Raw genomic sequence first — 13,156 nt, forward strand, 5'->3', positions numbered from 1 at the left:
CCTATCTGCTCCTAACTGTCATTTTGCAATCAGAGCCTGTAACATGGCAGTTAGACCCTGGGTCATTGGTACTTGACCTCTCTCCGCTTGATCGTCACAGTTTGATACATCCCCACCTAAGCGTTTCACAACCCTGACTGGAGGGAAGCCTCGTTGAGAGACCAGGTGCCCTGTGACTGTGGTAGGCCCAAACTGCCAATCCAACAGCTGGTCTGTAGGGCTGTTGGTGGTGGTATGTATAGTATGCTTCTCCTCACTGTCCTCGCTTGCTCCCATCTTGCTCCCCTCCAATCTGTCCTGAACTCCGCAGCTAGGCTCATCTTCCTCTCCCGCTGCTCCACTTCTGCCAATCCCTACCTGCACTGGCTCCCATTCCCCTACAGAATCCTCCTCACACTCCTCACCCTCACATACAAGGCCATCTCTAATTCCACTGCTCCCTACATCTCCAACCTCCTCTCCCTTCATACTCCCTCCCACCCACTACGGTCGGCCGATGACCGTCGCCTCTCCTCTGCCCTGGTCACTGCTTCCCATGCATAAGTTCAATACTATGCCCGTGCTGCACCCCTTCAGTGGAACGCGCTCCCCCGCTCCATCAGACTCTCCCTGACCTCGCAAAGCTTCAAACGTGCACTGAAAACCCACCTATTCATCAAAGCATACCCTCCCGATGCAACCTAGTCCTGAGGCCGCTCCTCCATCCCCCTGCCTCATGCCTTGACCATCTCTGCTTAGCTTACATCCTGCCATCAGGCTTCCTCCCGCTCGCTTGCACCTCATGTCATCTGCCTGTCGCCCCTTCCCACTAGATTGTTAGCTCTTCAGAGCAGGGCCCTCTTTCCTCTTGTTATCTAAGCCCTCTTCTCACATTTCACTCACAGCTCTCTCCTACTCAGCGACCATCTTTACCTGCTTTTCTCCTGCTGGTAACGGCTCATCTCTATCTATGGCCGCCAGCCCCTAGTAGTACGGTGATCACTCCCTCGATACTTACATATTAGCTGTATTATGTATGAGAGTTGTGGTGCTCTGTTACTTGTACTCTATTTCTGTTATTTATTTACTGTAATGTAAGTTTTGTCTCCCTGTACTGTCCTTTGTACGGCGCTGCGAAACACTTGTGGCGCCTTAGAAATAAAATGTAATAATAATATGCTTATATTTCTTGACGTGTTGACACTGAACGGAGTCTTAAAGGGAAATCTTTGGAATATAGCGTTATTGTGGACACCATAATAAAGGCTGTAACAATGGTGGAAGTCTAGTTCGTGAGGTAACTGGTAAACTGCTTAACTTTTTCCATATGCGTTGTGCCTTAAGAACCTACGGCGGGGTCCGCTCTGCACAGACGAGGGCACAGTGTCCCCCCAATGTAAGCGCTAGCCTCCATTTAGTTCTCGCGTTTGAGAAGTGCTGTGCTAGTGGCTGACCGACCCGTGGGAATGCCACAAGCCCCTACCACTGAATACTCACCAAGTGTGTCCGGTTCACCTGTGCCCACCATACAACAGGGAGGCAATTTGTGGCCGTACAGTTGGTCCTCCAGGGTCAGCTTGTTGAAGCCTGATGTAGGCCATGCGCCTTTTACTATTGGTCTTTGGAGATACCCATCATCCTTTCTGTCCTGTGACCTGCAGTTCTCCACAAGACGTGTCTTGGCTTTACTTCATCTCTGTTTCTCTGACGTCCTAGTGGATGCTGGGAACTCCGAAAGGACCATGGGAAATAGCGGCTCCGCAGGAGACTGGGCACAACTAAAGAAAGCTTTTAGGTCACCTGGTGTGCACTGGCTCCTCCCACTATGACACTCCTCCAAGCCTCAGTTAGATTTTGTGCCCGGCCGAGGTTGGATGCACACTAGGGGCTCTCCTGAGCTTCTAGAAAGAAAGTATAGAATTAGGTTTTTTATTTTACAGTGAGACCTGCTGGCAACAGGCTCACTGCAGCGAGGGACTAAGGGGAGAAGAAGCGAACCTACCTGCTTGCAGCTAGCTTGGGCTTCTTAGGCTACTGGACACCATTAGCTCCAGAGGGACCGACCGCATGGAACTGGCCTTGGTGTTCGGTCCCGGAGCCGCGCCGCCGTCCCCCTTACAGAGCCAGAAGCAAGAAGAGGTCCGGAAAATCGGCGGCAGAAGACATCAGTCTTCACCAAGGTAGCGCACAGCACTGCAGCTGTGCGCCATTGCTCCTCATACACACTTCACACTCCGGTCACTGAGGGTGCAGGGCGCTAGGGGGGGGCGCCCTGAGCAGCAATAAAAACACCTTGGCTGGCAAAAATACCACAATATATAGCCCCAGAGGCTATATATGTGATAATTACCCCTGCCAGAATCCATTAAAAAGCGGGAGAATAGTCTGCGAAAAAGGGGCGGAGCTATCTCCTTCAGCACACTGGCGCCATTTCTCCCTCACAGCTCCGCTGGAAGGAAGCTCCCTGGCTCTCCCCTGCAGTCTACACTACAGAAAAGGGTAAAAAAGAGGGGGGGGGCACTAAATTTAGGCGCAGTATATATAACAGCAGCTATAGGGGACATAATTCAGTTAGTCCCTGCATTATATAGCGCTCTGGTGTGTGCTGGCATACTCTCACTCTGTCTCCCCAAAGGGCTTTTGTGGGTCCTGTCCTCTGTTAGAGCATTCCCTGTGTGTGTGTCGGTGTGTCGGTACGGCTGTGTCGACATGTTTGATGAGGATAATGATGTGGAGGCGGAGCAGATGCCTATAGAAGGGATGTCACCCCCTGCGGGGCAGACACCTGAGTGGATGGACTTATGGAAGGAATTGCGTGCACGTGTCGACTCCTTACACAAAAAAATTGACGACATGCCAAATGTGGGACAGCCGGCTTCTCAGCTCGTGCATGTCCAGGCGTCTCAAAGACCATCGGGGGCTCTAAAACGCCCGCTACCTCAGATGGCAGACGCAGATGTCGACACGGATACTGACACCAGTGTCGACGACGATGAGTCTAGTCTAATGTCCACTAAGGCCATTCGTTGCATGATTGAAGCAATGAAAGAGGTGTTACAAATTTCTGATATAAACCCAGGTACCACTAAAAAGGGTATTATGTTTGGGGAGAAAAAACTACCCGTAGTTTCTCTGACGTCCTAGTGGATGCTGGGAACTCCGTAAGGACCATGGGGAATAGCGGCTCCGCAGGAGACTGGGCACAAAAAGTAAAAGCTTTAGACTAGCTGGTGTGCACTGGCTCCTCCCCCTATGACCCTCCTCCAAGCCTCAGTTAGATTTTTGTGCCCGAACGAGAAGGGTGCAAGCTAGGTGGCTCTCCTGAGCTGCTTAGAAGTAAAAGTTTAAATAGGTTTTTTTATTTTCAGTGAGTCCTGCTGGCAACAGGCTCACTGCATCGTGGGACTAAGGGGAGAAGAAGCGAACTCACCTGACTGCAGAGTGGATTGGGCTTCTTGGCTACTGGACATTAGCTCCAGAGGGACGATCACAGGTTCAGCCTGGATGGGTCCCGGAGCCGCGCCGCCGGCCCCCTTACAGAGCCAGAAGAGCGAAGAGGTCCGGAGAAAGCGGCGGCAGAAGACGTTCCTGTCTTCAAATAAGGTAGCGCACAGCACTGCAGCTGTGCGCCATTGCTCTCAGCACACTTCACACTCCGGTCACTGAGGGTGCAGGGCGCTGGGGGGGAGCGCCCTGAGACGCAATAAAAACGATATAAAAACCTTATATGGCTAAAAAAAATGCATCACATATAGCTCCTGGGCTATATGGATGCATTTATCCCCTGCCAGTTTCCTGAAAAAAGCGGGAGAAAAGGCCGCCGTGAAGGGGGCGGAGCCTTTCTCCTCAGCACACAAGCGCCATTTTCTTTCACAGCTCCGCTGGAAGGACGGCTCCCTGACTCTCCCCTGCAGTCCTGCACTACAGAAACAGGGTAAAACAGAGAGGGGGGCACTATTGGCAGCTAATATATAAATACAGCAGCTATAACAGGGAGTAACACTTATATAAGGTTATCCCTGTATATATATAGCGCTCTGGTGTGTGCTGGCAAACTCTCCCTCTGTCTCCCCAAAGGGCTAGTTGGGTCCTGTCCTCTATCAGAGCATTCCCTGTGTGTGTGCTGGGTGTCGGTACGATTGTGTCGACATGTATGAGGAGGAAAATGATGTGGAAGCAGAGCAATTGCCTGTGTTAGTGATGTCACCCCCTAGGGAGTCGACACCTGACTGGATGGTAGTAATTAAAGAATTACGTGACAATGTCAGCACTTTGCAAAAAACTGTTGACGACATGAGACAGCCGACAAATCAATTAGTGCCTGTTCAGGCGTCTCAGACACCGTCAGGGGCGCTAAAACGCCCGTTACCTCAGATGGTCGACACAGACCCTGACACGGATACTGAATCCACTGTCGACGGTGACGAGACAAACGTAATGTCCAGTAGGGCCACACGTTACATGATCACGGCAATGAAGGAGGTTTTGAACATTTCTGACACTACAAGTACCACAAAAAAGGGTATTATTTGGGGTGTGAAAAAACTACCAGTGGTTTTTCCTGAGTCAGATGAATTAAATGAGGTGTGTGATAAAGCGTGGGTTTCCCCCGATAAAAAACTGCTGATTTCTAATAAATTATTGGCACTATACCCTTTCCCGCCAGAGGTTGGGGCACGTTGGGAAACACCCCCTAGGGTAGATAAGGCGCTCACACGCTTATCAAAACAAGTGGCGTTACCGTCTCCTGATACGGCCGCTCTCAAGGAACCAGCTGATAGAAGGCTGGAAAATATCTTAAAAGGTATATACACACATACCGGTGTTATACTGCGACCAGCGATCGCCTCAGCCTGGATGTGCAGCACTGGAGTGGCTTGGTCGGATTCCCTGACTGAAAATATTGATACCCTGGATAGGGACAGTATATTATTAACTATAGAGCATTTAAAGGATGCATTACTATATATGCGAGATGCACAGAGGGATATTTGCACCCTGGCATCCAGAGTAAGTGCGATGTCCATTTCTGCCAGAAGAACGTTATGGACGCGACAGTGGTCAGGTGATGCGGATTCCAAACGACATATGGAAGTATTGCCGTATAAAGGGGAGGAGTTATTTGGGGTCGGTCTATCGGACCTGGTGGCCACGGCAACGGCTGGAAAATCCACCTTTTTACCCCAGGTCACCTCTCAGCAGAAAAAGACACCGTCTTTTCAAACCCAGTCCTTTCGTCCCTATAAGGGCAAGAGGGAAAAAGGCCGCTCGTTCCTGCCCCGGGGCAGAGGAAGGGGAAAAAGACTGCACCATGCAGCCTCTTCCCAAGAGCAGAAGCCCTCCCCCGCTTCTGCCAAGTCCTCAGCATGACGCTGGGGCTCTGCAAGCAGACTCGGGCACGGTGGGGGGCCGTCTCAAGAATTTCAGCGCGCAGTGGGCTCACTCGCAAGTGGACCCCTGGATCCTGCAGGTAGTATCACAGGGGTACAAATTGGAATTCGAGACGTCTCCCCCTCGCCGGTTCCTGAAGTCTGCTCTACCAACGTCTCCCTCCGACAGGGAGGCAGTATTGGAAGCTATTCACAAGCTGTATTCCCAGCACGTGATAATCAAGGTACCCCTCCTACAACAGGGAAAGGGGTATTATTCCACGCTGTTTGTGGTACCGAAGCCGGACGGCTCGGTGAGACCAATTTTAAATCTAAAATCTTTGGGGTCAATTCTATTCGGCAACTAAAGAATAGCGCCGGGAATTAGCTCCCGACGCTATTCAATTCTGCTACTAGTTGCCCGCAATTGTCGGGAATTCTTCTCTCATCCCCGGGGGATGAGAGAAGAAACCCGACAAAAGTGCTGCCTCGCGGCCGGCGCGAGGCTGATTCTGTCGGGAATCAGCCTCGCGCCGGGTAGTTAAGTCGGAGAATGCCCGTTCTCCCGACAAAACTACCTGTTAAGTCGGCGAGAACGGGACATCGCCGACTTAACTTTAGCTGAATTGAATAGCGTCGGGAGCTAATTCCCGGCGCTATTCTTTAGTTGCCGAATAGAATTGACCCCTTTGAACACTTACATAAAAAGGTTCAAATTCAAGATGGAGTCACTCAGAGCAGTGATAGCGAACCTGGAAGAAGGGGACTATATGGTATCATTAGACATCAAGGATGCTTATCTCCATGTCCCAATCTACCCTTCTCACCAAGGGTACCTCAGGTTTGTGATACAAAACTGTCATTATCAGTTTCAGACGCTGCCGTTTGGATTGTCCACGGCACCACGGGTCTTTACCAAGGTAATGGCCGAAATGATGATTCTTCTTCGAAGAAAAGGCGTATTAATTATCCCTTACTTGGACGATCTCCTGATAAGGGCGAGGTCCAGGGAACAGTTAGAGGTCGGAGTAGCACTATCTCAGGTAGTGCTACGTCAGCACGGGTGGATTCTAAATATCCCAAAATCACAGCTGATTCCAACAACACGTCTACTGTTCCTAGGGATGATTCTGGACACAGTCCAGAAAAAGGTGTTTCTCCCGGAGGAGAAGGCCAGGGAGTTATCCGAGCTAGTCAGGAACCTCCTAAAACCAGGACAAGTGTCAGTGCATCAGTGCACGAGAGTCCTGGGAAAAATGGTGGCTTCTTACGAAGCGATTCCATTCGGAAGATTCCATGCAAGAACCTTTCAGTGGGATCTGCTGGACAAATGGTCCGGATCGCATCTTCAGATGCATCAGCGGATAACCCTATCTCCAAGGACAAGGGTATCTCTCCTGTGGTGGTTACAGAAGGCTCATCTTCTAGAGGGCCGCAGATTCGGCATTCAGGATTGGATGCTGGTAACCACGGATGCCAGCCTGAGAGGCTGGGGAGCAGTCACACAGGGAAGAAATTTCCAGGGCTTGTGGTCAAGCATGGAAACGTCTCTTCACATAAATATCCTAGAGCTAAGGGCCATTTACAATGCCCTAAGTCAAGCAAGGCCTCTGCTTCAGGGTCAATCGGTATTGATCCAGTCGGACAACATCACGGCGGTCGCCCACGTAAACAGACAGGGCGGCACAAGAAGCAGGGGGGCAATGGCAGAAGCTGCAAGGATTCTCCGCTGGGCGGAAAATCATGTGATAGCACTGTCGGCAGTGTTCATTCCGGGAGTGGACAACTGGGAAGCAGACTTCCTCAGCAGACACGACCTCCACCCGGGGGAGTGGGGACTTCATCCAGAAGTCTTCCAAGTGATTGTAAACCGTTGGGAAAAACCAAAGGTGGACATGATGGCGTCCCATCTCAACAAGAAACTGGACAGATATTGCGCCAGGTCAAGGGACCCTCAGGCAATAGCGGTGGACGCTCTGGTAACTCCGTGGGTGTTCCAGTCGGTATATGTGTTCCCTCCTCTTCCTCTCATACCAAAAGTACTGAGAATCATAAGAAGGAGAGGAGTAAGAACGATACTCGTGGCTCCGGATTGGCCAAGAAGAACTTGGTACCCGGAGCTGCAAGAGATGCTCACGGAGGACCCGTGGCCTCTACCTCTAAGGAAGGACCTGCTCCAGCAGGGACCTTGTCTGTTCCAAGACTTACCGCGGCTGCGTTTGACGGCATGGCGGTTGAACGCCGGATCCTGAAGGAAAAAGGCATTCCAGATGAAGTCATCCCTACCCTGATCAAGGCCAGGAAGGATGTAACTGCAAAACATTATCATCGCATTTGGCGAAAATATGTTGCGTGGTGTGAGGCCAAGAAGGCCCCTACGGAGGAATTTCAACTGGGTCGTTTCCTACATTTCCTGCAAGCAGGATTGTCTATGGGCCTAAAATTAGGATCCATTAAGGTTCAAATTTCGGCATTGTCGATCTTCTTCCAGAAAGAACTGGCTTCAGTGCCTGAAGTTCAGACGTTTGTCAAAGGGGTACTGCATATACAGCCTCCTTTTGTGCCTCCAGTGGCACCTTGGGATCTCAATGTAGTTTTAGGGTTCCTAAAATCACATTGGTTTGAACCACTTGCCACAGTGGATTTGAAATATCTCACATGGAAAGTGGTAATGTTGTGGGCCCTGGCTTCAGCCAGGCGCGTATCAGAATTGGCGGCTTTATCCTATAAAAGCCCTTACCTGATATTTCATTCGGATAGGGCGGAATTGAGGACTCGTCCTCAATTTCTCCCTAAGGTGGTTTCAGCGTTTCACATGAATCAACCTATTGTGGTACCTGTGGCTACTAGGGACTTGGAGGACTCCAAGTTGCTGGACGTAGTCAGGGCCCTAAAAATATATGTTTCCAGGACGGCTGGAGTCAGAAAATCTGACTCGCTGTTTATACTGTATGCACCCAACAAGCTGGGTGCTCCTGCTTCTAAGCAGACGATTGCTCGTTGGATTTGTAGTACAATTCAACTTGCACATTCTGTGGCAGGCCTGCCACAGCCAAAATCTGTAAAAGCCCATTCCACAAGGAAGGTGGGCTCATCTTGGGCGGCTGCCCGAGGGGTCTCGGCTTTACAACTTTGCCGAGCAGCTACTTGGTCAGGGGCAAACAAGTTTGCTAAATTCTACAAATTTGATACCCTGGCTGAGGAGGACCTGGAGTTCTCTCATTCGGTGCTGCAGAGTCATCCGCACTCTCCCGCCCGTTTGGGAGCTTTGGTATAATCCCCATGGTCCTTACGGAGTTCCCAGCATCCACTAGGACGTCAGAGAAAATAAGAATTTACTTACCGATAATTCTGTTTCTCATAGTCCGTAGTGGATGCTGGGCGCCCATCCCAAGTGCGGATTGTCTGCAATACTTGTATATAGTTATTGTTACAAACAAATCGGGTTGTTTATTGTTGGAAGCCATCTTTTCAGAGGCTCCTACGGTTATCATACTGTTAACTGGGTTCAGATCACGAGTTGTACGGTGTGATTGGTGTGGCTGGTATGAGTCTTACCCGGGATTCAAGATCCTTCCTTATTATGTACGCTCGTCCGGGCACAGTATCTTAACTGAGGCTTGGAGGAGGGTCATAGGGGGAGGAGCCAGTGCACACCAGCTAGTCTAAAGCTTTTACTTTTTGTGCCCAGTCTCCTGCGGAGCCGCTATTCCCCATGGTCCTTACGGAGTTCCCAGCATCCACTACGGACTATGAGAAATAGAATTATCGGTAAGTAAATTCTTATTTTTTCCCCCATCAGAAGAATTAAATGAAGTGTGTGAAGAAGCGTGGGCTTTCCCTGATAAAAGATTGGTAAATCTCTAAGAAGTTACTAATGGCGTTCCCTTTCCCGCCAGAGGATAGGTCACATTGGGAGACACCCCCTAGGGTGGATAAAGTGCTCACACGTTTGTCTAAAAAGGTGGCACTACCGTCTCCGGATACGGCCGCTCTCAAGGAACCTGCTGATAGAAAGCAGGAGGCGATCCTGAAGTCTGTATATACACACACAGGCATTATACTTAGACCAGCTATTGCGTCAGCATGGATGTGCAGTGCTGCCGCTGCGTGGTCGGATTCCCTGTCAGAAAATATTGACACCCTAGACAGGGACACTATTCTGCTAACCATAGAGCATATCAAAGACTCAGTCTTATACATGAGAGATGCACAGAGGGAGATCTGCCGGCTGGCATCTAAAATAAGTGCATTGTCCATTTCTGCTAGGAGAGGCTTATGGACTCGCCAGTGGACAGGGGATGCAGATTCAAAAAGGCACAAGGAAGTTTTGCCTTATAAGGGTGAGGAGTTATTCGGGGATGGTCTCTCGGACCTAGTTTCCACAGCAACTGCTGGGAAGTCAGCATTTTTACCCCATGTTCCCTCACAGCCTAAAAAGGCGCCGTTTTATCAGGTACAGTCCTTTCGGACTCAGAAAAACAGGCGTGGAAAAGGCGGGTCCTTTCTGTCCAGAGGCAGAGGTAGGGGAAAAAGGCTGCAACAAACAGCAGGTTCCCAGGAGCAAAAGTCCTCCCCCGCTTCTTCCAAGTCCGCCGCATGACGGTGGGGCTCCACAGGCGGAGCCAGGTACGGTGGGGGGCCGCCTCAAAAATTTCAGCCATCAGTGGGCTCGCTCACAGGTGGATCCCTGGATCCTGCAAATAGTATCTCAAGGGTACAAACTGGAATTCGAGGCGTCTCCACCCCACCGGTTCCTAAAATCTGCCTTGCCGACAACTCCCTCAGGCAGGGAGGCTGTGCTAGAGGCAATTCACAAGCTGTATTCCCAGCAGGTGATAGTCAAGGTGCCCCTACTTCAACAAGGACGGAGTTACTATTCCACACTGTTTGTGGTACCGAAACCGGACGGTTCGGTGAGACCCATTTTAAATTTGAAATCCTTGAACACATACATAAAAAAATTCAAGTTCAAGATGGAATCGCTCAGGGCGGTTATTGCAAGCCTGGACGAGGGGGATTACATGGTATCCCTGGACATCAAGGATGCTTACCTGCATGTCCCCATTTACTATCCTCACCAGGAGTACCTCAGATTTGTGGTACAGGATTGCCATTACCAATTCCAGACGCTGCCGTTTGGACTCTCCACGGCACCGAGGGTGTTTACCAAGGTAATGGCTGAAATGATGATACTCCTTCGAAGAAAGGGAGTTTTAATTATCCCGTACTTGGACGATCTCCTAATAAAGGCGAGGTCCAAGGAGCAGTTGTTGGTGGGAGTAGCACTATCTCAGGAGGTGCTACACCAGCACGGTTGGATTCTGAATATTCCAAAATCACAGCTGGTTCCGACGACACGTCTACTGTTCCTGGGTATGATTCTGGATACAGTCCAGAAAAAAGTGTTTCTCCCGGAGGAGAAAGCCAAGGAGCTGTCATCTCTAGTCAGAGACCTCCTGAAACCGAAACAGGTATCGGTGCATCACTGCACGCGGGTCCTGGGAAAGATGGTGGCTTCTTACGAAGCAATTCCTTTCGGCAGGTTTCATGCCAGAATCTTTCCTGTTGGGCCAATGGTCCGGATCGCATCTTCAGATGCATCGCCTAATAACCCTGTCTCCAAGAACCAGGGTGTCTCTGCTGTGGTGGCTGCAGAGTGCTCATCTTCTAGAGGGCCGCAGATTCGGCATACAGGACTGGGTCCTGGTGACCACGGATGCCAGCCTTCGAGGCTGGGGGGCAGTCACACAGGGAAGAAACTTCCAAGGACTATGGTCGAGTCAGGAAACTTTCCTACACATAGATATTCTGGAACTAAGGGCCATTTACAATGCCCTAAGTCAGGCAAAATCCCTGCTTCTACACCAGCCGGTACTGATCCAGTCAGACAACATCACGGCAGTCGCCCATGTAAATCGACAGGGCGGCACAAGAAGCAGGATGGCAATGGCAGAAGCCACAAGGATTCTCCGATGGGCGGAAAATCACGTACTAGCACTGTCAGCGGTGTTCATTCCGGGAGTGGACAACTGGGAAGCAGACTTTCTCAGCAGGCACGACCTCCACCCGGGAGAGTGGGGACTTCATCCAGAAGTCTTCACGCTGATTGTAAATCGATGGGAACGACCACAGGTGGACATGATGGCGTCCCGCCTAAACAAAAAACTAGAGAGATATTGCGCCAGGTCAAAGGACCCTCAGGCGATAGCTGTGGACGCTCTAGTGACACTGTGGGTGTACCAGTCAGTTTGTGTTCCCTCCTCTGCCTCTCATACCAAGGGTACTGAGAATAATAAGAAAACGAGGAGTAAGAACAATACTCGTGGTTCCGGATTGGCAAAGACAAGCGTGGTACCCGGAACTTCAAGAGATGATCTCAGAGGACCCATGGCCTCTGCCGCTCAGACAGGACCTGCTGCAGCAGGGGCCCTGTCTGTTCCAAGACTTACCGCGGCTGCGTTTGACGGCATGGCGGTTGAACGCCGGATCCTGAAGGAAAAGGGCATTCCGGAGGAAGTCATTCCTACGCTGATTAAAGCCAGGAAAGATGTAACTGTAAATCATTATCACCGCATATGGCGGAAATATGTTGCTTGGTGTGAGGCCAAAAAGGCCCCAACAGAGGAATTTCAACTAGGTCGATTTTTGCATTTCCTACAAGCAGGAGTGACTATGGGCCTGAAATTAGGCTCCATTAAGGTACAGATCTCGGCTCTGTCGATTTTCTTCCAGAAAGAACTAGCTTCAGTACCTGAAGTTCAGACGTTTGTGAAAGGAGTACTGCATATTCAGCCCCCGTTTGTGCCTCCAGTGGCACCTTGGGATCTCAACGTGGTGTTAAGTTTCTTAAAATCACATTGGTTTGAGCCACTTAAAACCATGGATCTAAAATATCTCACGTGGAAAGTGGTCATGTTATTGGCCTTGGCTTCAGCCAGGCGTGTGTCAGAATTGGTGGCTTTGTCATGTAAAAGCCCTTATCTGATTTTCCATATGGATAGGGCGGAATTGAGGACTCGTCCCCAGTTTCTCCCTAAGGTGGTATCAGCTTTTCACTTGAACCAACCTATTGTGGTGCCTGCGGCTACTAGGGACTTGGAGGATTCCAAGTTGCTGGACGTAGTCAGGGCCTTGAAAATTTATGTTTCCAGGACGGCTAGAGTCAGGAAAACTGACTCGCTATTTATCCTGTATGCACCCAACAAGCTGGGTGCTCCTGCTTCTAAGCAGACTATTGCTCGCTGGATTTGTAGCACAATTCAGCTGGCGCATTCTGCGGCTGGACTGCCGCATCCTAAATCAGTAAAAGCCCATTCCACAAGGAAGGTGGGCTCATCTTGGGCGGCTGCCCGAGGGGTCTCGGCTTTACAACTTTGCCGAGCTGCTACTTGGTCAGGGGCAAACACGTTTGCAAAATTCTACAAATTTGATACCCTGGCTGAGGAGGACCTGGAGTTCTCTCATTCGGTGCTGCAGAGTCATCCGCACTCTCCCGCCCGTTTGGGAGCTTTGGTATAATCCCCATGGTCCTTACTGAGTCCCCAGCATCCACTAGGACGTCAGAGAAAATAAGATTTTACTCACCGGTAAATCTATTTCTCGTAGTCCGTAGTGGATGCTGGGCGCCCGTCCCAAGTGCGGATTGTCTGCAATACTTGTACATAGTTATTGTTAACTAAAGGGTTATTGTTGAGCCATCTGTTGAGAGGCTCAGTTGTTTTCATACTGTTAAACTGGGTATGGTATCACGAGTTATACGGTGTGATTGGTGTGGCTGGTATGAGTCTTACCCGGGATTCAAAATC

General features: G+C 50.3%; 1 protein-coding gene across 14 annotated transcripts in view; it reads left to right on the forward strand.

Moving 5' to 3' along the window:
- BRD3 (bromodomain containing 3) overlaps positions 1–13,156 on the forward strand; it is a 67,428-nt gene that overhangs the window by 19,993 nt on the left and 34,279 nt on the right. The window contains exon 1 of one of the 14 annotated variants that reach the window (XM_063935920.1): positions 90–181. The exons of 12 other annotated variants lie outside the window; for them this stretch is intronic. The gene's annotated coding sequence lies outside the window, so the exon portion shown is untranslated. Of the gene's footprint in view, positions 1–89; positions 233–13,156 lie in introns of those variants that run through there. One more of the 14 variants, XM_063935917.1, reaches the window with a different exon arrangement.

The sequence above is a fragment of the Pseudophryne corroboree genome, chromosome 8, assembly GCF_028390025.1.
Source record: "Pseudophryne corroboree isolate aPseCor3 chromosome 8, aPseCor3.hap2, whole genome shotgun sequence".
Lineage (NCBI taxonomy): Eukaryota > Metazoa > Chordata > Amphibia > Anura > Myobatrachidae > Pseudophryne > Pseudophryne corroboree.